Raw genomic sequence first — 26,335 nt, forward strand, 5'->3', positions numbered from 1 at the left:
GGTCCCCATGGATCAGGAACCATGAACCAGAATAGCACTAAGTTCCTTGACTTTGCAAGAAGTCATGGACTTAGGGTGGCTGGTTCATGGTTTCAGCGCCCACAAGCTCATCGCTGGACTTGGTATTCCAACGCTGGCGGTGTGGCAAAGGAGATTGACCATGTCCTCATTGACGGTCGTTGGAGGATGATCCAGAACTGCAGGGTCTACCGGAGTGCTCAGTTCCTCAATACTGAGCACAGGCTTGTTGTAGCAACTCTAAAGCTGCATCTTAAATCCTGGAGAATGGTACCATCCCAGCCTAGGCTGGATGTTGGCAAGCTCAGGGATGAGAGAGTAGCTGAGGAGTTTGCGAACAGGCTGAGTGGACACTTGGGGTGTCTGGGTGCTTTGGGGGGTCCTGAAGAGTTGTGGAGCGCCTTCAAGACCACCGTCCTTGATGTTGCCGGTGGATGTCTTGGAGCTCATCGCAGGGCAAAGAAGAATTTTGTCTCTCAAGGGACACTGGATACCATTGACCAGAGTCGCAGGGCCAGGCAGAATGGCAGAGCTGAGCTGTTCAGGGAGCTGAGGCGTAAAACTGTACGTGCACTGAGGGTGGACAAGGAGGCCTATGTGCGAGGAATCTGTGAGGGGGTAGAGCATCACCTGTGGACAGGTGATTCTCGTCCTGCTTACAGGGGAATTCGCGCATTACGTTCATCCAAGCCCATCCCTCGGAGCACTACAGTTCGAGCAGAGAGTGGTAGGCTCTTGACAGAGGAGTCTGAAGTGAAGGCCCGCTGGGCTAGTTACTTTGAGCGGTTGTACCAGGCTGATCCCCCAGCTGTCGAGATGGACGTCAAGGGTGTTACAATCCCTGTTGCTGACCCTCGAATCAACTGTGGTCCACCTTCGCTTGTGGAAACACGGGCTGCGGTGAACCAGTTGAAACGGGGCAAAGCTCCAGGGATCTGTGGCATCCATGCCGAACTTCTCAAGGCTGGTGGAAATGCTGCACTCGTGTCGTTGCATGCAGTTTTGTGCTCTGCCTGGAACACAGGCATCATCCCAACTGACTGGAATAGGGGCCTTGTTGTCCCTCTCTGGAAAGGGAAGGGTGATCGCCAAGACTGCAACAACTACCGAGGGGTGACGCTGCTCTCAGTGCCGGGCAAGGTCTTTGCTCGGATAATTCTTGATAGGGTTCGCCACCATCTGCTTGAGCACCAGCGTCCAGAGCAGTCAGGCTTTTCACCAAAGAGGTCAACGATTGACCGTATCCTTGCTCTTCGTGTCCTCACCGAACGCAGACGAGAGTTTCGGCAGGGGCTGCTTGCAGCCTATGTTGATCTCTGTAAAGCGTTCGATTCAGTGAATCGGGATGCCCTCTGGAGGATTCTTGGTCTTCGTGGGGTGCCACCAAAACTGATCGATCTGATGTCTGAACTCTACTCTGGTACTGAGAGTGCTGTGAAGTGTGGTGGTACCATCTCTGACTTATTTCCAGTTGTTACTGGAGTTCGTCAGGGATGTGTACTTGCCCCCACACTTTTCAGCACTTGTTTGGACTGGATTTTAGGGAGGATGTCGGAGAGATCAAGTTGCGGTGCATCGTTTGGGAATGTCAAGATCTCGGACCTTGACTTTGCAGATCATGCAGTCATCTTTGCGGAGACTTTAGACATCCTCTTGGGGGCCCTCGAGGTGCTGAATGAGGAGTCGGAGCCGTTGGGATTACGGGTTTCTTGGGTCAAAACTAAGATCCAGGCTTTCGGTGACATCTTGGATGCTGCTGTCCTGTCTGTGTCTGTTTGTGGTGAGGATGTTGAGGTCGTGGAGAGATTCACTTACCTTGGCAGTGATATTCATGTCTCTGCTGGCTGCGAGTCAGAGGTCAATAGACGTCTGGGTCGGGCCTGGGGAGTCATGGATTCACTGGATCATGGGGTGTGGCGCTGCCGGTACCTGTGCGGGAGGACGAAAGTCCGAGTCTTCAGGTCCTTGGTACTTCCAGTCTTGCTCTATGGATGCGAGACTTGGACTCTGACCAAGGATCTGAGACAGAGACTTAATTCCTTTGGTACCAGGTCTCTTCGGAGAATCCTTGGCTATCGCTGGTCGGATTTTGTGTCCAACGAGCGGTTGCTGAGAGAAACTCAGATGAGATTTGTTACCTGCATAGTTCGTGAGCGTCAGTTGCGGCTGTATGGACATGTGGCTCGTTTTCCTGACGCTGATCCTGCTCACCAGATTCTCTCAGCGAGGGAGTCTCATGAGTGGAGGAGGCCAGTGGGCCGACGACATTCCTCGTGGTTGCAGCAGGTTGACCATCATCTCAAGGAGATGGGGATGGGCCTGGCATCTGCCTGGGGGTGGCCAGACGGAGGCCCCTGGAGTACTGGCGGAAAGTGGACGCAGCGACGCGCTGTTCTGGCACATGCTCCCATACCTGACCTGACCTGGCTATCACCCTTCGCTTTCCAGAGATGGGCAACAAGGCCCCATTTCCAGTCAGTTGGGATGATGCCTGTGTTCCAGGCAGAGCACAAAACTGCATGCAACGACACGAGTACAACAGTTCCACCAGCCTTGAGAAGTTCAGCATGGATGCCACAGATCCCAGGAGCTTTACCCCACTTCAACCAGTTCACCACAGCATGTGTTTCCACAAACGAAGGTGGATGGACCACAGTTGATTGGAGGGTCAGCAACAGTTATTGTAATACCCCTGACATCCAACTCGACACCTGGTGGATCATCTTGGTGCTGTTACTCAAAGTAACCGGCTCAGCGGGCCTTCACTTGGGACTCCTCTGTCAAGAGCCCAACACTCTCTGCTCTAACTGCAGTACACTGAGGGGCTTGGATGAATGCAATGCACGAATTCCTCTGTAAGCAGGACGAGAATCACGTGACCACAGGTGATGTTCTACCCCCTCACAGATTCCTCGCACAGAGGCCTCCTTGTCCACCCTTCGCACACATACAGTTTCCAAGGAGTGGCAAGGAAAAGGTCACTTTACTACAAAAAATGGGAAAATGGTTTATTATTCAGGACACGAGGATCATGGAGAGCAAGGAGTAACATTTGTGGCTCCTAAATGAATGTCAAGATGTGTATTAGGAACTAAGGCTGACAATGCTAGAATAGCAATCAGATTTAAAACAAAACCTATTAATTACACTCAATTCAAGTTTCTTCATCAACATCTATATCCATCCATCCATCCATCCATCAGGACCATCCTCTGCACAGAGCATTGGTGCTACCTGCGCAGTCTCCCTGGCTATTGGGTACAATACTGAACAGTGTCACCACTCCAACACAGGATAGCAGCAAGCTGGCACTCATTTTGCCAACCTCAGAAGGATGACAGGCAGAGTCAACCCCACCTGATATTAATTCAACAGCCGAGTGAGATTTGAACTCAGGATCCTAGGATCCCAAGCCCCCCACTCAAACCATTAAGCCAACACCAGGCATAACATCTACATCTGACAACAACATGAAAACTATAACAACAAATTTCAAGATGCATTGATTTGTATTCCCAACAAAGAACCTCCAGTGATCAGGATTTCAATGACAATGATGGAAAAGGCCTGAAAACCCCATTTGTGGATCGTGTTGATAAATTGGGTCTCAGTAAATAATCAGCGAATTCCATAAAGGTGAATCATCGGTTAATTTGGTGTATGTGAATCATCCGTAAATTATGTCTTGGTGAATCATTGATAATTTAGACTAGATGAAACAGTGATTACTTTGGTTTAGCTGAATGATCGATTAATTAGTTTGTCGTGAATCGACAAATTTGGTTCACAACCAATCTGATAACATGAATACATGTTCATAACTAGAGGGGGATCACTCGGTAGAGTGCAAAACCTCCGCCGCCAATACTGCTAGGTCAATCAAGTGAACCTGATATCCTATTCATTCAATTTGACGTCAAAAGTGCTCACAGAGTTATAGTTTGCAACTTTCCCTTTTAACTTTTACATACTCAATTCATTCGTCATTATGAGATTCCTTGAGACAGAAATTGATTTTACGTGGGTATATCCACCTGAAGTTCCAAAATCAACCGCAATTATAATTTTGGCATGTTTTTTTTGTTGGAAATCACTTATAACATGTCCAAATCTAATGGCATGATCCTTGGACCATACCTAATCCTCCCACCAAGTTTCGTCGAAATCCGTCGAGGAGTTTTTCCGTAATACTGTACTGTTCACAAATAAACAAACAAACAAACAGAAAGGGGTGAAAACACTAACCTCCGATCTTCGATGGCGGAGGTTAACAAACCTGATAATGTGATTACATGTTCATAACAAACCTGTTATTTGTGATTACATGTTCATAACAAACATGATAATGTGATTACATGTTCATAACAAACCTGTTATTTGTGATTACATGTTCATAACAAACATGATAATGTGATTACATGTTCATAACAAACCTGTTAACGTGATTACATGTTCATAACAAACCTGATAATGTGATTACATGTTCATAACAAACCTGTTAACGTGATATGTTCATAACAAACCTGATAATGTGATTACATGTTCATAACAAACCTGTTATTTGTGATTACATGTTCATAACAAACATGATAATGTGATTACATGTTCATAACAAACCTGATAACGTGATATGTTCATAACAAACCTGATAATGTGATTACATGTTCATAACAAACCTGTTATTTGTGATTACATGTTCATAACAAACCTGATAATGTGATTACATGTTCATAACAAACCTGTTAACGTGATATGTTCATAACAAACCTGATAATGTGATTACATGTTCATAACAAACCTGTTATTTGTGATTACATGTTCATAACAAACATGATAATGTGATTACATGTTCATAACAAACCTGATAACGTGATATGTTCATAACAAACCTGATAATGTGATTACATGTTCATAACAAACCTGTTATTTGTGATTACATGTTCATAACAAACCAGATACTCTGATTACATGTTCAAAACAAACCTGGTAATGTGATTATGTGTTCAAAACAAACCTGGTAATGTGATTACATGTTCAAAACAAACCTGGTAATGTGATTATGTGTTCAAAACAAACCTGGTAATGTGATTACATGTTCAAAACAAACCTGAGAATGTGATTACATGTTCAAAACAAACCTGGTAATGTGATTACATGTTCAAAACAAACCTGGTAATGTGATTACATGTTCAAAACAAACCTGGTAATGTGGTTATATGTTCATAAATAACCTGATACTGTATTTGGATGTTCATGACTAACCTGAAACTGTGGTTGGATGTTCATAACTAACCTGATACTGTGATTGGATGTTCATAACTAACCTGAAACTGTGGTTGGATGTTCATAACTAACCTGATACTGTGATTGGATGTTCATAACTAACCTGAAACTGTGGTTGGATGTTCATCACTAACCTGATACTGTGGTTGCATGTTCATCACTAAACTGATACTGTGGTTGGATGTTCATAACTAACCTGATACTGTGGTTGGATGTTCATAACTAACCTGATGCTGTGATTGGATGTTCATAACTAACCTGAAACTGTGGTTGCATGTTCATCACTAAACTGATACTGTGGTTGGATGTTCATAACTAACCTGATACTGTGATTGGATGTTCATAACTAACCTGAAACTGTGGTTGGATGTTCATAACTAACCTGATACTGTGATTGGATGTTCATAACTAACCTGATACTGTGGTTGGATATTCATAACTAACCTGATACTGTGGTTGGATGTTCATAACTAACCTGATAGTGTGGTTGCATGTTCATAACTCACATTATACTGTGGTTGGATGTTCATAACTAACCTGATACTGTGGTTGGATGTTCATAACTCCCATTATACTGTGGTTACATGTTCATAACTGACCTGAAACTGTGGATGGATGTTCATAACTAACCTGAAACTGTGGTTGCATGTTCATCACTAAACTGATACTGTGGTTGGATGTTCATAACTAACCTGATACTGTGATTGGATGTTCATAACTAACCTGATACTGTGGTCGGATGTTCATAACTAACCTGATACTGTGATTGGATGTTCATAACTAACCTGAAACTGTGGTTGGATGTTCATAACTAACCTGATACTGTGGTTGGATGTTCATAACTAACCTGATAGTGTGGTTGCATGTTCATAACTCACATTATACTGTGGTTGGATGTTCATAACTAACCTGATACTGTGGTTGGATGTTCATAACTCCCATTATACTGTGGTTACATGTTCATAACTGACCTGAAACTGTGGATGGATGTTCATAACTAACCTGATACTGTGGTTGGATGTTCATAACTAACCTGAAACTGTGGTTGCATGTTCATCACTAAACTGATACTGTGGTTGGATGTTCATAACTAACCTGATACTGTGGTTGGATGTTCATAACTAACCTGATACTGTGGTTGGATGTTCATAACTAACCTGATACTGTGGTTGGATGTTCATAACTAACCTGATACTGTGGTTGGATGTTCATAACTAACCTGATACTGTGGTTGGATGTTCATAACTAACCTGATACTGTGCTTGGATGTTCATAACTAACCTGATACTGTGGTTGGATGTTCATAACTAACCTGATACTGTGGTTGGATGTTCATAACTAACCTGATACTGTGGTTGGATGTTCATAACTAACCTGATACTGTGGTTGGATGTTCATAACTAACCTGATACTGTGGTTGGATGTTCATAACTAACCTGATACTGTGGTTGGATGTTCATAACTAACCTGATACTGTGGTTGGATGTTCATAACTAACCTGATACTGTGGTTGGATGTTCATAACTAACCTGATACTGTGGTTGGATGTTCATAACTAACCTGATACTGTGGTTGGATGTTCATAACTAACCTGATACTGTGGTTGGATGTTCATAACTAACCTGATACTGTGGTTGGATGTTCATAACTAACCTGATACTGTGGTTGGATGTTCATAACTAACCTGATACTGTGGTTGGATGTTCATAACTAACCTGATACTGTGGTTGGATGTTCATAACTAACCTGATACTGTGGTTGGATGTTCATAACTAACCTGATACTGTGGTTGGATGTTCATAACTAACCTGATACTGTGGTTGGATGTTCATAACTAACCTGATACTGTGGTTGGATGTTCATAACTAACCTGATACTGTGGTTGGATGTTCATAACTAACCTGATACTGTGGTTGGATGTTCATAACTAACCTGATACTGTGGTTGGATGTTCATAACTAACCTGATACTGTGGTTGGATGTTCATAACTAACCTGATACTGTGGTTGGATGTTTATAACTAACCTGATACTGTGGTTGGATGTTCATAACTAACCTGATACTGTGGTTGGATGTTCATAACTAACCTGATACTGTGGTTGGATGTTCATAACTAACCTGATACTGTGGTTGGATGTTCATAACTAACCTGATACTGTGGTTGGATGTTCATAACTAACCTGATACTGTGGTTGGATGTTCATAACTAACCTGATACTGTGGTTGGATGTTCATAACTAACCTGATACTGTGGTTGGATGTTTATAACTAACCTGATACTGTGGTTGGATGTTTATAACTAACCTGATACTGTGGTTGGATGTTTATAACTAACCTGATACTGTGGTTGGATGTTCATAACTAACCTGATACTGTGGTTGGATGTTCATAACTAACCTGATACTGTGGTTGGATGTTCATAACTAACCTGATACACTGGTTGGATGTTCATAACTAACCTGATACTGTGGTTGGATGTTCATAACTAACCTGATACTGTGGTTGGATGTTCATAACTAACCTGATACTGTGGTTGGATGTTCATAACTAACCTGATACTGTGGTTGGATGTTCATAACTAACCTGATACTGTGGTTGGATGTTCATAACTAACCTGATACTGTGGTTGGATGTTCATAACTAACCTGATACTGTGGTTGGATGTTCATAACTAACCTGATACTGTGGTTGGATGTTCATAACTAACCTGATACTGTGGTTGGATGTTCATAACTAACCTGATACTGTGGTTGGATGTTTATAACTAACCTGATACTGTGGTTGGATGTTTATAACTAACCTGATACTGTGGTTGGATGTTTATAACTAACCTGATACTGTGGTTGGATGTTCATAACTAACCTGATACTGTGGTTGGATGTTCATAACTAACCTGATACACTGGTTGGATGTTCATAACTAACCTGATACACTGGTTGGATGTTCATAACTAACCTGATACTGTGGTTGGATGTTCATAACTAACCTGATACTGTGGTTGGATGTTCATAACTAACCTGATACTGTGGTTGGATGTTCATAACTAACCTGATACTGTGGTTGGATGTTCATAACTAACCTGATACTGTGGTTGGATGTTCATAACTAACCTGATACTGTGGTTGGATGTTCATAACTAACCTGATACTGTGGTTGGATGTTCATAACTAACCTGATACTGTGGTTGGATGTTCATAACTAACCTGATACTGTGGTTGGATGTTCATAACTAACCTGATACTGTGGTTGGATGTTCATAACTAACCTGATACTGTGGTTGCATGTTCATAACTAACCTGATACTGTGGTTGGATGTTCATAACTAACCTGATACTGTGGTTGCATGTTCATAACTAACCTGATACTGTGGTTGGATGTTCATAACTAACCTGATACTGTGGTTGGATGTTCATAACTAACCTGATACTGTGGTTGGATGTTCATAACTAACCTGATACTGTGGTTGGATGTTCATAACTCACATTATACTGTGGTTGGATGTTCATAACTAACCTGATACTGTGGTTGGATGTTCATAACTAACCTGATACTGTGGTTGGATGTTCATAACTAACCTGATACTGTGGTTGGATGTTCATAACTAACCTGATACTGTGGTTGGATGTTCATAACTAACCTGATACTGTGGTTGGATGTTCATAACTAACCTGACACTGTGGTTGGATGTTCATAACTAACCTGACACTGTGGTTGTATATAACTATTGTGACATAATGTGACATGTGGTTGTGACATAACTAACCTGACACTTGTGATTTTATCACAGCTTTGAACCGAAAATTTTTGTATATGTCCTCTGCCAACGAAGGTGGATGGAGGTAATGTATTCACCCCTGTTAGTCTGTCTGTCTGTGAGCATGATATAACTGCAGCGTAGACGACCGAGTCACGTGGCCAATCCGGTATGAAATCATGACGTCACTTCCTCTTCACCATTCGCCAAATCGAGGCAGTACTAATGAAAACTCTACACTCTCCCAGGATATAATAAATGCTGCTCCCAACATTTACACCCAAGTATAGAGCTGATGGAAAAAGACAGAAAGACCACCGACCTGCCTGCAGTGAGAGAGTGTGAGGCCCAAAGACTCAGCCTCATTGCTGGAGATACCAATGATCCGAAATGCCTTGGTTTCCACAGCGTGAAGTGGAGAAGGGTGAGAGGCAGGAGCACCAGCCCAGAGGGAAGAGCACTACTCCATTAGGCTGCAGACGAAAGCTTTGTACGTGGTCAGGAGCTCAGGTGTGCCAAGGAAGGACTAAGCACGATGGAGGATGCCCAGTCGGCGACTGGTTTTGGAGGTCAGCTTGGAAATGTGGCTTTCCCAGGAAAGATCATGGACATAATGAGACCCAAAAGCTTGAAAGAAAGAACATCTTCAAGAGGGTTCTTGAGAAAGTAGATTGGGGCTGGGGGGGGGGGGAGATACCAGATGGTCCTTTCGGAGAGACATCGTGAGAGTGTGGGATTTGTCAGGGTTGAAAGACATGTTCCACGTGTTGGACCAGCTTGTGATTTTATCCAGATCTGCAGAAAGTGAAGAGGCTGCTGTATGCCGATCTGAGGGATGACAGATGGTTCAGCAGAGGGTGGAGTCATCAGCAAAAAAATAGAGGTTTTCCAGGGTCGGAGAGATCATTGATGAAAACCATAAAAAGAAGAGGGCCCAGAACACTGCCTTAAGGAACTCCAGCCTCGACAGGAACAGGGGATGAGAGAACTCCATTAAGGACCACACTTTGACTGCTACAGGAGAGGAAGTCTGTGAACCATGAGTGGAGATGTCCTTGGATACCAGAGGAAGACAGTTTGGTGAGTAGGGCAGGGTGCCAGACCATGTCAAAAGCACACGATATGTCCAGGGATATGGCTCTGATTTTATGTCTGGCATTGCGGACCTCCATCCATTGTTGGGAGAGCAGAAGCAGCATATCCAGGGAAGAGTGACCTGGTCTGAATCCAAATTGATGATGGGAAATTCACTGTTGAGAGAGACACTGAAAAAAGCCTGGTATTGGCTTAGTTGTTCGGGTGGCTGTCTTGGGATGTTTGGGTCCTGATAGGGGAAGGTCAAAGTGCAAAATCATCATGGAGGAATGAACACACTTGATATCAATCAGAACATACATACACACCTGGGTAACCATTTGTCAAAAAGGAGCAGCAAAGTCAAAACGTAGTGAACAGTAGAAAATTGTCTTTATTACATGTAACACAATGAAAATGAGGGACTGCAATGTCGACAGAGGATAAAGTGCAAATGACTTCCTGTCACTGAAGAACTTCCTGGTAAACAATATTGTGAGTTTTGTTTTCATGACAATGTAATAAAAGTCCCTTGTGGCTTCCCACTCTGCTAGCTGCCACGTACAGCTGGCCATGTGTGAATAGGGGCTCTTGGAGACGTATGCCGAAAATCTTGAGGCTTTGTCCTTGGGATTTGTTGAGAGTCATGGCAAAGCAGAGTTTGATCGGAAATTGAATTTGCTAAAAAGTCAAAAGGCAAGCCTGTGTCCGATGGGATGATCGGTCTCCTTAGAATCGTGACTTGCTCTCCTTTGTTTGGTCCAGTGGCGCTGGTGACATTTCGGCAATTTGGCAGCAACTGTTTGATGATTAGTCGAGTTCCGTTGCAAAGCTTTAGTGGGTTAAGGTTGCGTAACAGCATGACAGGCACTCCTGTTTTCAGGAGGAGGTGGTGAGGTGGCATTCCTGAAGGCTCTAGGCTGTTCAAGAACTCTGTGAGGGATGTCACTGCTTCATCATCAGTCATGGTTTTGTCCACTGATTTGTATGAAGTGGCTTGCCCTGGGAAGGTCTGTCGAAGTTCCCAGTTGATGGTTTCTACTGTAACATGTGTGGAGCAAGGATTGCACACTCACATAACCACTCCGTGTGTTTGTAATGTTAAAACAAGTTTGGATACACCCTTGACTGAAGATACAATGGTCCCCAAAATTCTGTGGTATACTGATGAAATATCCTTCACCGATGTTTTGCACTTGGCCATCTCCAATCGTCAACAGCGGCTTCGCAAATTGACCTGCATCGTGATCACCGCGAAGGAATGACCGCGTGTTTGTTGTCCGACGAAGAGTTGTTATATGCTTCCAAAAATGTGAAGATTTGAGGCAAGCATCAATCTCATTGGCTTTCGTCCTGATAATAACATTTGGTCTCGACTCGAGAGCTTCCACTGCCAGTTGTGTGGCATTGTTGCTTCATCCCAGAAGATGACTTTATACTCCTGAAGGCAGGATGCCAAATCTGAGCTATGTTTTATGGCACACATTGGTGTTTCTGTGCTTGTCAAGTTGAGTGGGATCTTAAAATATACAATGGGCTGTTTGTCCACCTTGAAGAAGCTGGGCAGCAATCCCACGACTTGCAGTTGCCAATGTGACATGACCACTGGTATGAACTTACACGAGAATGAGGTTTATGAGGAATGTCTTCCCTGTGCCACCAGGAGCATGCAAGAAGATTCATCCTCCTATCCTAGAATTGATGTTTCCATCCATCCATTGGAACCATCCTCTGTGCAGAGTGTTGGTGCTGCCTAAGCAGTCTATTTGGCCATTGGGCACAATCCTGGACGGGTCACCACTCCGACACAGTATACCAGCATGCTGGCACTCATTTTGCCGACCTCGGAAGGATGAGAGGCTCAGTCGACCCCACCTGGTATTAACTCAACAGCCAAGCAGGATTTGAACTCAGGACTTTCGAATCCCAAGCCCACCACTCGAGCCATTTAGCAGACAAAAGGCATATAATTGATGTATGCCATCACATTGATATGAATAACCATTTGGTCATCCATAAGCTGTGGCTCTGTTTGTTCAACCGTGATTAAGAAGTGTGACGCAGTCATAAGACTTATCTCCAAAAATTTCTCTCGCTAGTCTGTTGCCATTTTGATGTCGCTCTGGAATCGGTAATCCATACACGTCCAGCGTCTGGTCTCGGTTTAGCTCCACAGTGTCTGACAGACGCGCAAGGGCATCATTGAAGACGTAGTCGTCGTAATCCATGTCTAGCTGTCTTGCCTTCATGCGACATTCGGACAGAGCATCTTCCGCCATGCATTGCTTTGTTCCCACAAAATGGACAGGTTTCCTAGGTCACAAGTTGTGAGCAAGATGGAAAAGAGTGAGCGCAGCATTGATGGAGAACAGATTTCTGAATCTTCTGGCATGCAAATATGCCAATGCTGATCATGCTCCAGCAGACCCATGAGGCAGCAGGCCTTGTACTCTCTTTATGTCCTCAAATGAGACGGGGCCTTCCTTGTGGTGCAACAACAACCAGAAGATAAAAGCATTCGTGCTGCCTCGGATGGACGTTGGACAGCCTTCCAAGAGATTGCTCCTTTTAAAAGTAGTTTTTTCACTGTCGTGGAAGACATCTTCTCCTCCATGGCACTTGTGCACCTTCTTGCTTGATGTGTTCCACGTAAAAACTCTGGCACACTTGTGTGTAACATATTTTAGACAAAAAGCTGATCTGGAGTTTGGACTGGCCCTTGTTCTTGTCCTTCGAAAGTGCAAAGGTCAAAGGAAGATGTAGGGGTGGTGTTGGGTGGTTGTTGTGCTTTCTGTCTGGCACACTCCTCAGTGACGATGACCCGTTGTCCGTTCTCCAGGTGAACTAGTAGTGGGATCACCGTCGGGTTGTGCTCATGCACTGGAGAGTCAAACAACCTCCACGCAATTGCTGGACCAACTGTGTCGGGTCGATTAAATTTTCACACGTACCAATTGGCATCTCGTTTGTTTCTCATGCACGTACCACGGTCCACCTGCGAATGATGATCTGATTTTCTATCCATCATTCCTGGTAAATGTATTCTCCATACGTCATTCCCAGCATTGTGCATCGCTTGGGTATCGGTGGACAATCATGAAGACAAGAATCAAGCGACGTCCTCAGACTTGCTTTCTGTTGTGGTGCAGGACAGAACCTTCATTCACATTCCTGTGATTTAAATGTTATGTCCGCACGACGTTGATGGATAGAAAGTTTTAAAACACGTCCGTAACTAATGAAGCGTATAATATGGCACAATTAGGGTGCCTCAAGGGAAAGATGTCCTCACGGAATAATGATGGACAACCCGGTGTGGTTCCATCCGTGTGTTTGCCAAAGATGGTATACCTGCTAAGATGCACCTGCTATAGTGGTATACCTGCGAAGATGCACCTGCTATAGTGGTATACCTGCGAAGATGCACCTGCTATAGTGGTATACCTGCGAAGATGCACCTGCTATAGTGATTAGAGTGTTGTTTAAATGGATTTGAACTTGAGTGTCACAGTGAAACAAACATGGTGCAGTCACGTTATTCAGCCTGGAATCCAAGATGACAAGATGTTGCAATCCTCAACGCGTTCCACAAAAGGAGCCGAGAAATCTCAGGTGTCCTTGGTCTCCACCTTGGTTTAGTGAAACAGGACAGATGACATGGGCAACGAGTCCTGGAAGAAGCGTTCATTGAATGTTATGATTGATATCAAACACTACCCTTGGACAGAGAGCATTCCGATTGTTTAATAAGAGGAAGAGATGCCTGCTGATGTCAGGGCACACTCTGTGAACTCTCCGCACACCTGCGTTTTTATGAGGGCACGGTAAAGGTGGTCAGGTAGAGAGAGGTCCTGAAGGATTCCCACAACGACCGTTTAGATTTTACATCCTCCAGGTCCAGGTGGAATATCGACACACCGGCCTGGACCTGTTAAACCACGTGTCCCATAATTCCAGAGATCACTCCGACCGACACACCTTGCATGAGAGAGAAAGACCTCCGGGCGTCAAGTTCGGTTTGTGCTACATGGAGATCGGGAGTGTTCCCCATTCGGAGGGATTCATCCATCACTCGGTTAACGAAGTGGAGATGCGAGAAAGGGCAAAAGGACTCCTCAAACGTCATGGATTACAAAGTGTTCCCCAGCTCACCTTCAGACAAACCTATAGATAGACATGGATTACAAAATGTTCCCGAGCTCACCTTCAGCCAAACCTACAGATAGACATGGATTACAAAGTATTCCCAAGCTCACCTTCAGCCAAACCTACAGATAGACATGGATTACAAAGTATTCCCAAGCTCACCTTCAGCCAAACCTACAGATAGACATGGATTACAAAGTATTCCCAAGCTCACCTTCAGCCAAACCTACAGATAGACATGGATTACAAAGTATTCCCAAGCTCACCTTCAGCCAAACCTACAGATAGACATGGATTACAAAGTATTCCCAAGCTCACCTTCAGACAAACCCACAGATAGACATGGATTACAAAGTATTCCCGAGCTCACCTTCAGACAAACCCACAGATAGACATGGATTACAAAGTATTCCCTAGCTCACCTTCAGACAAACCCACAGATAGACATGGATTACAAAGTATTCCCGAGCTCACCTTCAGACAAACCTATAGATAGACATGGATTACAAAGTGTTTCCGAGCTCACCTTCAGATAGACATGGATTACAAAGTATTCCCTAGCTCACCTTCAGACAAACCCACAGATAGACATGGATTACAAAGTATTCCCTAGCTCACTTTCAGACAAACCTATGGATAGACATGGATTAAAAAGTGTTCCCTAGCTCACCTTCAGACAAACCCACAGATAGACATGGATTAAAAAGTATTCCCGAGCTCACCTTCAGACAAACCTATAGATAGACATGGATTACAAAGTGTTTCCTAGCTCACCTTCAGACAAACCTATAGATAGACATGGATTACAAAGTATTCCCTAGCTCACTTTCAGACAAACCTATAGATAGACATGGATTACAAAGTGTTCCCCAGCTCACCTTCAGACAAACCTATAGATAGACATGGATTACAAAGTATTCCCTAGCTCACCTTCAGCCAAACCTACAGATAGACATGGATTACAAAGTATTCCCTAGCTCACCTTCAGCCAAACCTACAGATAGACATGGATTACAAAGTATTCCCGAGCTCACCTTCAGACAAACCTATAGATAGACATGGATTACAAAGTGTTTCCGAGCTCACCTTCAGATAGACATGGATTACAAAGTATTCCCTAGCTCACTTTCAGACAAACCTATGGATAGACATGGATTAAAAAGTGTTCCCTAGCTCACCTTCAGACAAACCCACAGATAGACATGGATTAAAAAGTATTCCCGAGCTCACCTTCAGACAAACCTATAGATAGACATGGATTACAAAGTGTTTCCTAGCTCACCTTCAGACAAACCTATAGATAGACATGGATTACAAAGTATTCCCTAGCTCACCTTCAGACAAACCCACAGATAGACATGGATTACAAAGTATTCCCTAGCTCACCTTCAGACAAACCTATAGATAGACATGGATTACAAAGTGTTTCCTAGCTCACCTTCAGACAAACCCACAGATAGACATGGATTACAAAGTATTCCCTAGCTCACCTTCAGACAAACCCACAGATAGACATGGATTACAAAGTATTCCCGAGCTCACCTTCAGACAAACCTATAGATAGACATGGATTACAAAGTGTTTCTGAGCTCACCTTCAGATAGACATGGATTACAAAGTATTCCCTAGCTCACTTTCAGACAAACCTATGGATAGACATGGATTAAAAAGTGTTCCCTAGCTCACCTTCAGACAAACCCACAGATAGACATGGATTAAAAAGTATTCCCGAGCTCACCTTCAGACAAACCTATAGATAGACATGGATTACAAAGTGTTTCCTAGCTCACCTTCAGACAAACCTATAGATAGACATGGATTACAAAGTATTCCCTAGCTCACCTTCAGACAAACCCACAGATAGACATGGATTACAAAGTATTCCCTAGCTCACCTTCAGACAAACCTATAGATAGACATGGATTACAAAGTGTTTCCTAGCTCACCTTCAGACAAACCTATAGATAGACATGGATTACAAAGTGTTTCCTAGCTCACCTTCAGACAAACCTATAGATAGACATGGATTACAAAGTATTCCCCAACTCACATTACAATGTGTTCCCCATCTCACCGTCAGGTGGGTACGGAAGGGGTAGGTATTGGAGGGGCAGTATGGAAGGGTTGTGGGGAAGGTGGTATTGGGGGGTATTGGAGGGGGGGGTAATGGAAGGGGGTGGGAATGGGGATTTGGGAGGGTGAGAAGGCTGTGGAGGAAGGGGGAGTGTGTCCCCACCCCCCTTGAGTGGGGAAATTTTGTAATTTTTTTTTGGGGGGCGACGAAGCATACAAATGTCTTGTCATCAGTTATGTCATCAGTTATGTCATCAGTTATGTCATTTGGCCACCATGTTGGATTAAAGGTGAACACCTATCAAAAATATCTTCTTCAAAAGTGTTCAACCGATCAATGTGAAACTTGGCACACGTGATCAAATTAACTTGTGATATAACGTTAAAAATATGACGTCATAGGTCACGTGGTTTGGCCGCCATGTTGGATGAAAGGTGAACTTAAAAATCTTTTTCAACAATAGCCTCAACCAATTGATGTGAAACTTGGCACATACATTCGAGTACCCCTGGGGAATATATGGGCTGTTAACGATGATGTCAGAGGTCACGTGGTTTGAAATTGCCTCGTATTGGCCAAGGGATGCTTGGGCCCCTGCATCACTGCTTGCAGTTTTGATTTTAACATTAAATTTGTACATTCGAATAAATTTTATGCGAAATTAAAGCAGAATAATTATGTTAATTTCCTGATTCATTTAAGTTGTCGCAACATGAAAATCAATGGTCAACACTTGGATGAGACATGATTTTGTGAAAGTTTTTTTTTTTCGTTATTGTTGGACAATAAAATCGGAGGGCTGTTCAAGTACACAAACATCGGTGGAGTTGGCAACTGTGGATTTACACACTTACCAGTCAATGCCCAATAGTTTACTCCTAAATCATTCATCCGTCACTCCTACTTTATCATTCATTCACACACAGCACTCAGTAACTTATTTCCTCATTCAAGTCGCACTCTTCGTTATTTATTCACTCTTTTATTTAACCACTTGCATTCAGCCAAACTCAGGCCTCACTCATCCTGAATGACTAAAAACTCATTCAATCACATGTTCACTGTCATGTGGTCACATGATATACCTTCCCCACATCCAGACACATTCGAGCTCTGCGCGCCTTTCACGAATTAACACCGGCTCGTTCGCTCCACGTGACAGCCGCCATCAGCCCCCCCATCCCCGGACAACCACTTTCTCGCACCCCCGTCTGGCGGTAAAACAACGTGTCTTGTAAAACATCCACGTTTGTCTCCTTCAGCTGCATCCAAATAACTCGCAGGTCTCACTTCGGTCTCTTGGGGAACACGTCCCACATGGACAATAATCCACACGACAATGTCTCCAATTGACAATGATCCACAAGGACAATGTCTCCATCGACAATGCTTCTCATGGACAATGTCTCCATTGACAATACTTCTCATGGACAATGCCTCCATCGATAATGTTTCACATGGACAATGTGTCCATCGACGATGCTTCTCATGGACAATGTCTCCATCGACGATGCTTCTCATAGACAATGTCTCCATCGACGATGCTTCTCATGGACCATGTCTCCATCGACGATGCTTCTGATGGACAATGTCTCCATCGACGATGCTTCTGATGGACAATGTCTCCATCGACGATGCTTCTGATGGACAATGTCTCCATCGACGATGCTTCTGATGGACAATGTCTCCATCGACGATGCTTCTCATGGACAATGTTTCCATCGACGATGCTTCTCATGGACAATGCCTCCATTGACAATACTTCTCATGGGCAATGTCTCCATCGATAATGTTTCTCATGGACAATGTGTCCATCGACGATGCTTCTCATGGACAATGTCTCCATTGACAATGCTTCTCACAGACAATGTCTCTCATGGACAATGATCCACATGGACAGTGTCTCTATCGACGATGCTTTTCATGGACAATGTCTCCATTGACAATGCTTCTCATGGATAATGTCTCCATCGATAATGCTTCTCATGGACAATGTCCCCATCGACAAAGTTTCTCATTTGCAATGCCTCTCATGGACATTCCTTCTCATGAACAATGCCTCCATCGACAATGCTTCTCATGGACAATGTCTCCATTGACAATGCTTCTCATGGACAATGTCTCCATTGCCAATGCTTCTCATGGACAATGTCTCCATTGACAATGCTTCTCATGGACAATGTCTCCATTGACAATGCTTCTCATGGACAATGTCTCCATTGACAATGTTTCTCATGGACAATGTCTCCATTGACAATGCTTCTCATGGACAATGTCTCCATTGACAATGCTTCTCATGGACAATGTCTCCATTGACAATGCTTCTCATGGACAATGTCTCCATTGACAATGCTTCTCATGGACAATGTCTCCATTGACAATGCTCCTCATGGACAATGTCTCCATTAACAATGCTTCTCATGGACAATGCCTCTCATGGAAAATGATCCACATGGACAATGTCTCCATTGACAATGCTGCTCATGGATAATGTCTCCATCGACAATGCTTCTCATGGACAATGTCCCCATCGACAATGTTTCTCATTTGCAATGCCTCTCATGGACATTGCTTCTCATGAACAATGCCTCCATGGACAATGATCCACATGGACAATGTCTCCATCGACGATGCTTCTCATGGACAATGTCTCCATCTACAATACTTCTCATGGACAATGTCTCCATTGACAATACTTCTCATGGACAATGTCTCCATTGACAATGCTTCTCATGGACAATGCCTCTCATGGACAATGTCTCTATCGACGATGCTTTTCATGTGGAATGCCTCCATTGACAATGCTTCTCATGGATAACGTCTCCATCGACAATACTTCTCATGGATAATGTCTCCATCGACAATGCTTCTCATGGACAATGTCCCAATCGACAATGTTTCTCATTTGCAATGCCTCTCATGGACATTGCTTCTCATGAACAATGCCTCCATGGACAATGATCCACATGGACAATGTCTCCATCGACGATGCTTCTCATGGACAATATCTCTATTGATAATGTCTCCATCGACAATACTTCTCATGGACAATGTCTCCACTGACAATGCTTCTCATTAACATTGTGTCCATCGACAATGCTTCTCATGGACAATGTCTCCATTGACAATGTCTTCATCGTCAATGCTTTACACAACCAATGTCTTCCTCAAAATAGATATTATTCGACACGATAAAAATTCCACTCACTTTTCTATCGAGTTATCCTTGTTGTTCTTAACAATGTCACTGTGAAAGCTCATGTGATGTGTGCTTTAAAATGAGGCACAAAAGGAAACGGCATGGCATCAAACTGGCAAGGGCAGCCACTGCCATTGTGACATGGGTATATGGAATTGGAACAGAAAGAAATGAAATTTATGAACGTCATTGTTCAGTATCACCTTGATTTAATAAACTAAACACTGGGACAAACGGTACAACCTGCATGCTCGCTGCATCATTAGTGTAAAGCAATACCTTGATGACACTGAAAGGCCACAACATGTTTACATTGTTGTGCAAACACTCAAGTCCTGCAGCATTCATTTCATAACGCTTTGCTTCAATTCACGCCTCCCGGTCAATTTCATAATTACAACATTTAGAAGGGCACTCGGTAGAGCATACACCTCTTCCTGGATCCGGATCTTCACCAAAATCGAATCTATTCGTCCTTGTCAGACACCCAATCTGCCCAGCAAGTTTCGTCTGAATCTGTCCACAGCTTTTGCCGATATGCAATATCGTTTTTGGCCCCATGATCTCTCAATGGCGAATAATTACTAAGAAAGTTATAGTGGCCAAATCAAAATAATTACCAACACCTTCCCCACCACTGAAGTCAAACTAATGGGTCCACGGTTTCCCAATTCTTCTCTGGATCCTTTCTTAAATAATGGTGTTACATTTTCTACTGTCCAATCCTCCGGTACCTGTCCTGACTTCAGTGAACGATTGAAAATATCCGTTAATATTTCATTTAACCTTCTCAACAACTCCCCTCACTACTCTCAGTTACTTAAAAGTTACAGTTACTTAAAAACTGAGTTACTCTCAGTTGTTGGGATCGTTACTTAAAAGGAGGTCGAACACTCTACTTCCCCTTGAGGGCTTATCTCCAAAATGGGTTAAAAAAAAAAACAATCCTGGTCGGTCTCGGTCTCGGTCTCGGTCTCGGTCTCGGTCTCGGTCTCGGTCTCGGTCTCGGTCTCGGTCTCGGTCTCGGTCTCGGTCTCGGTCTCTCTCTCTCTCTCTCTCTCTCTCTCTCTCTCTCTCTCTCTCTCTCTCTCTCTCTCTCTCTCTCGGTCTCTCTCTCTCTCTCTCTCTCTCTCTCTCTCTCATGCAGCCTGTGGCTGCTGGTTGCATCATTGGTTGGGATGCGGCTATGCCGCTGATGCAGTGTCCTCCTTGGCCCTTACCAGTACGCTGGTGCTCATTTTGCCGACCTCGGAAGGATGACAGGCTGAGTCAACCTCCTGGTGTATTTTAATTTAGCGGCCAACGGGGCTTGAACTCAGGACCCTAGGATCCCAAGCCAGCACCCTAACCACAAAGCCAACACCTCGCTTCAATCCTGGACTAAAACTAGGAAATACTCATCCGCTCTGTCGTTTCCCTGTTCCTGGACCCAATCTATCCCTGGCAAGTTAAAATCCCCTGTAACGTCAAATGGTCTCATTTGCCCAATACGAGTAAAAGCGTTTTAAACAACACATTCAGTAGTTCTGATCCCGTTTTGTGTTCCAAATCGCGATACTAATGCAGAATTTTGTGTTTCTCATGAAATGGTGTGTACTTTAGCTTGTTCAAAGCAAAACTACACATTTTACACAAGAAGAGTCTTTGCACACGCACTGTGAGTTTGACATTACGGGGGATTTAGTTTGTTATGCAGGAAAAAAGGATCGAATTTGCAAATACAACAATGACCCCGTTTGCTGGTTCCAAATCACCATTCTCATGCAGAAACACGTTTTTCATCAAATAGTGTGTATTTTAGCTTGTTCTAAACAAAACAATACATTTTACAAAGAAGCTTTATACATGCAAGAACGGTCTGATTTGCTTAAAACAAGCGTTTTTAACAAACACATTGGCTTGTTCTGACCACGTTTTTTGTTATAACTCACTATTCTCATGCAGAAATACGTTTTTAATCCTGAAGAGTTGTGGAGCGCCTTCAAGACCACCATCCTTGATGTTGCCGGTGGATGTCTTGGAACTCACCGTCTGGCAAAGAAGAATTTTGTCTCTCAAGGGACACTGGATACCATTGACCAGAGTCGCAGGGCCAGGCTGAATGGCAGAGCTGAGCTGTTCAGGGAGCTGAGGCGTAAAACTGTACGTGCACTAAGGGTGGACAAGGAGGCCTATGTGTGAGGAATCTGTGAGGGGGGTAGAGCATCACCTGTGGTCATGTGATTCTCGTCCTGCTTTAGGGGAATTCACGCATTGCATTCATCCAAGCCCGACCCTTGGTGTACTGCAGTTAGAGAGGAGGGTGATGGGCTCTTGACAGAGGAGTCCGAAGTGAAGGACCACTGGGCCGGTTACTTTGAGCGGTTGTACCAGGCTGATTCACCAGCTGTCGAGTTTGACATCAGGGGTGTTACATTCCCTGTTGCTGACCCTCCAATCAATTGTGGTCCACCTTCGTTTGTGGAAACACAGACTGCGGTGAACCGGTTGAAATGGGGTAAAGCTCCAGGAATCTGTGACATCCAAGCTGAACTTCTCAAGGCTGGTGGAAATGCTGCACTCGTGTCGTTGCATGCAGTTTTGTGCTCTGCCTGGAACACAGGCGTCATCCCAACTGACTGGAAGAGGGGTCTTGTTGTCCCTCTCTGGAAAGGGAAGGGTGATCGCCAATACTGCAACAACTACCGAGGGGTGACGCTGCTCTCAGTGCTGGGCAAGGTCTTTGCTCGGATATTTCTTGATAGGGTTCCCCACCATCTGCTTGAGCACCAGCATCCAGAGCAGTCAGGCTTTACACAAAAGAGGTCAACGATTGACTGTATCCTTGCTCTTCGGGTCCTCTCCGAAAACAGGTGAGAGTTTCGGCAGGGGCTGCTTGCAGCCTATGTTGATCTCTGGAAAGCGTTTGATTCAGTGAATCGGGACACCCTCTGGAGGATTCTTGGTCTTCGTTGGGTGTGACGAAAACTGATCGATCTGATGTCTGAACTATACTTTGGTACCGAGAGTGCTCTGAGATGTGGTGGTACCATCTCAGACTTATTTCCAGTTGTTACTGGAGTTCGTCAGGGGTGTGTACTGGCCCGCACACTTTTCAGCACTTGTATGGACTGGATTCTGGGGAGGATGTTGGAGAGATCAAGCTGTGGTGCATTGTTTGGGAATGTCAAGATCTCTGACCATGATTTCACAGATGATGCAGTCATATTTGCGGAGACTCTAGATATCCTTTTGGGGGCCCTCGAGGTGCTGAATGAGGAGTCGGAGCCACTGGGATTACGGATTTCCTGGGTCAAAACTAAGATCCAGGCTTTCAATGACATCTTGGATGCTGCTATCCTGTCTGTACCTGTTTGTGGTGAGGATGTTGAGGTCACGGAGAGATTCACTTACCTTGGCAGTGATATTCATGTCTCTGTAGCTGTGAGGCAGAAGTCAACAGACGTCTAGGTCGAGCCTGGGGAGTCATGGATTCACTGGATCATGGGGTGTGGCGCTGTCAGTATCTGTACGGGAGGACGAAACTCCGAATCATCAGGGATCTGAGATGGAGACTTAATTCCTTTGGTACTAGGTCTCTTCGGAGAATCCTTGGCTATCACTGGTCGGACTTTGTGTCCATTGAGCGGTTGCTGAGAGAGACTCAAAGGAGATTTGTTACCTGCATAGTCCGTGAGCGTCAGCTGCGGCTGTATGTACATGTGGCTCGTTTTCCTGATGCTGATCATGCTCACCAGATTCTCTCAGCGAGGGAGCCTCGTGAGTGGAGGAGGCCAATGGGCCGACCACATGCATCATGATTGCAGCAGGTTGATCAGCATCTCAAGGAGATGAGGATGGATCAGGCATCTGCCTGGAGGATGGCCAGATGGAGGCCCCTGGAGTACCGGCAGAAAGTGGACGCAGCGACGTGCTGCTCTGGCGCATGCTCCCATACCTGACATGACCTGAATAAAGGTTCTCCTTTGTACACCTCTCTTATTAATCTTATTACTCATTTAGTTGAGAGATACAGCATTCGACCTGAAGTAAGAGCAAACATCTCACCTTACCTCCAAGTTCGTGGCCACTTGTTTGCTGTTTCCGCAGTCGGCACCCTTCAATCCCTGTTTTTCCTGGGTTTCTGGCCCACCCAGGGATGCCAAATTGTGGTAGAAACGAACTCAATTTCCACTCGGGTGCAGCATACAAAGGATAATCTTTTATACATGATGTATACATTTTATACGTGCACACATATGGGAGAAATCTCCATCAATGAAAATCTCAAATTAATGCCCTAGTCCAAGCCTTATATTATGAAGCAGGGACAAGTGGGGTGAATGATTGAACAAGCAGGATAAAAAAGATAGTCTTTCATCTGGGTAGGAGTAATTTTTCGAAAATTTTAAAGTCAAAATAATTGCTTTCAGCCACTGGAAAGGAGTGGAACAGAGTCTAAACAATGTTGGTTCCAGTAGGCAAGGTCCAAGTACAGCCAATCAGAAAAGAGCACAAACAGCCCCTCAAAGTCCCACAGGGTTTGGAGGTACAGACAGTTACACAGATCAAGGGAGTGAATCATTACTTTGTCATGTTCCCAGCATTGATAAAGAACAATAATGCATTCTGACATTCTGACTGGCACCGTTCACAGGACCTCGGCAGCTTTTACAATGCTTCGACACAAAAGCCTTGCATTATATTCATTAAATTTGTGAACTAAATAAGAAATGTCTAAAGTTGTATTTAATCATGTACTAATTAATATACTCAAGTCTTTCTGGATCTTATGCAATATTTCCAGGTTGTTGCATCGTATGAAATAAAAAATGACAAATCAATAGCAACTGAAGGCAGATGTATGTTTTACAGGGAGCAAATGTAACAGGAGACATGGATAATTATGTTTTATGTTTACAATGGAATCCTCTCAAATGCAGCATTTCACTTAAGTTTAATTAATATTTTGTGAGTGATGGACAATGTCTTTATTCATTCACACCAATTACAAATGCTTAAAGAGGAAATCAAGTTTGACACCCACTCCATCCCTCTCCCTTCCAAAGATCTCCTAATATGTCTGTTCCCCACTGTTTTGTGCTTCCCTCTCCCATCTCATCTTGTTTGTGTCTCTCATCTTGTCTCTTGTTCTCCTTTTTATACATTCTGTGTGTTAGCTCTTATATGAGCCTTGACATTGGAAATAAAAAAACAAAATTAAAATAAAATAACTTTACTCATGCAAAAACGGTCTTATTTGCTTAAAACAATCATTTTTAACAACACGTCTTGTTCTGACCTGATTTTTGTTGTAAATCACTATTCTCATGCAGAAACATGTTTTTCATCAAATATTGTGTATTTAGCTTGTACTAAGGAAAACAATATATTTTACACAACTAACCTTATTCAAGCAAAAACTGTATATTGTGGTCTTATTTCCATAAAACAAGCATTTATAAAACATGAGCTTGTTTTGACCCTGATTTTGTTATAAATGTTTTTCATCACAACACAAACCTTATTCATTCAGAAACACATGTTTTTCATCAAATAGTGTATATTTTAGGTTGTTCTCAACAAAACAATACAAATTAAAAAAGGCAAAAACGGTCTTATTTTCTTAAAACAAGCATTTTAAACAACACATTGGCTTGTCCTGACGCTATTTTTTTTGTTGTTGTAAATCATGAATCGAATGCAGAAACACATGTTTTTCATCAAATAGTGAGTATTGCAGCTTGCTCGAAGCAAAACTACACATTTTAAACAATAAATCTTATTCACGCAAAAACTGTATAATTTGCCAATGCAAGCAAGCGATTTGAACTACACATCAGTTTGTTGTTATCACCACGTTTTTTTTGTTCCAAATCACCATTCTAATACAGAAATGCATGTCTCTCATCAAATAGTGTGTAGTATAGCTTGTTCTAAGCAAAACTACACATTTTAAACAATAAATCTTATTTATGCAAAAATGATCTAATTTGCAGATACAAAAATGACCCAAATTTTTGTTCTCAGACACAATTCCAATGCAGAAATGCGTGTTTCTCATCAAATCGTGTGTATTTTAGATTGTTCAAAATAAAACAATACATTATTCATTCAAAAACAGCCTTTGCTTTAAACAAGCGTTTGTAACAAATTGGCTTGTTCTGACTCCATTCTATGTTCTAAATCACCATTCTCATGCAGAAATGCATGTTTTTCAAATAGTGTATATTTTATCTCGTTTTAAACAAAACGATACATTTTCCAAAGAAACTTCATTCATGCAAAAATGGTCTGATTTGCTTAGAACGAGTGTTTCGAACACATATCTCCTTGTTCTGACCCAGTTTTTTGTTATAAATCACTATTCTCATGCAGAAATGTGTATTTTTCTTCAAATAGTGTGTTGTTCAATAGTGTGTAGTGTAGCCTACTCATTGCTTCATTGTTTGGGTATAATTAAAAGACATCGTGTTGTACTTCACAAATCAAAATAAATACCAATTACTGCACCTTAGTCCCAATAAGAAAGCCAGACATAACAAGACACAGACATATATATATATATATATATATATATATATATATATATATATATATATATATATATATATATATACATATACACCACACACACACACACACACACACACACACACACACACACACACACACACACACACACACACACACACACACACACACACACACACACACACACACACACACACACACACACACACACATACACACACTATGTACTGGGAAGTACTTACAAAAGCTATATGTTTGAAGTTATAACATTAAC

This window comes from Eptatretus burgeri, chromosome 15 (genome assembly GCF_056783735.1).
Source record: "Eptatretus burgeri isolate ZD-2024b chromosome 15, Ebu_testis_v1, whole genome shotgun sequence".
NCBI lineage: Eukaryota > Metazoa > Chordata > Myxini > Myxiniformes > Myxinidae > Eptatretus > Eptatretus burgeri.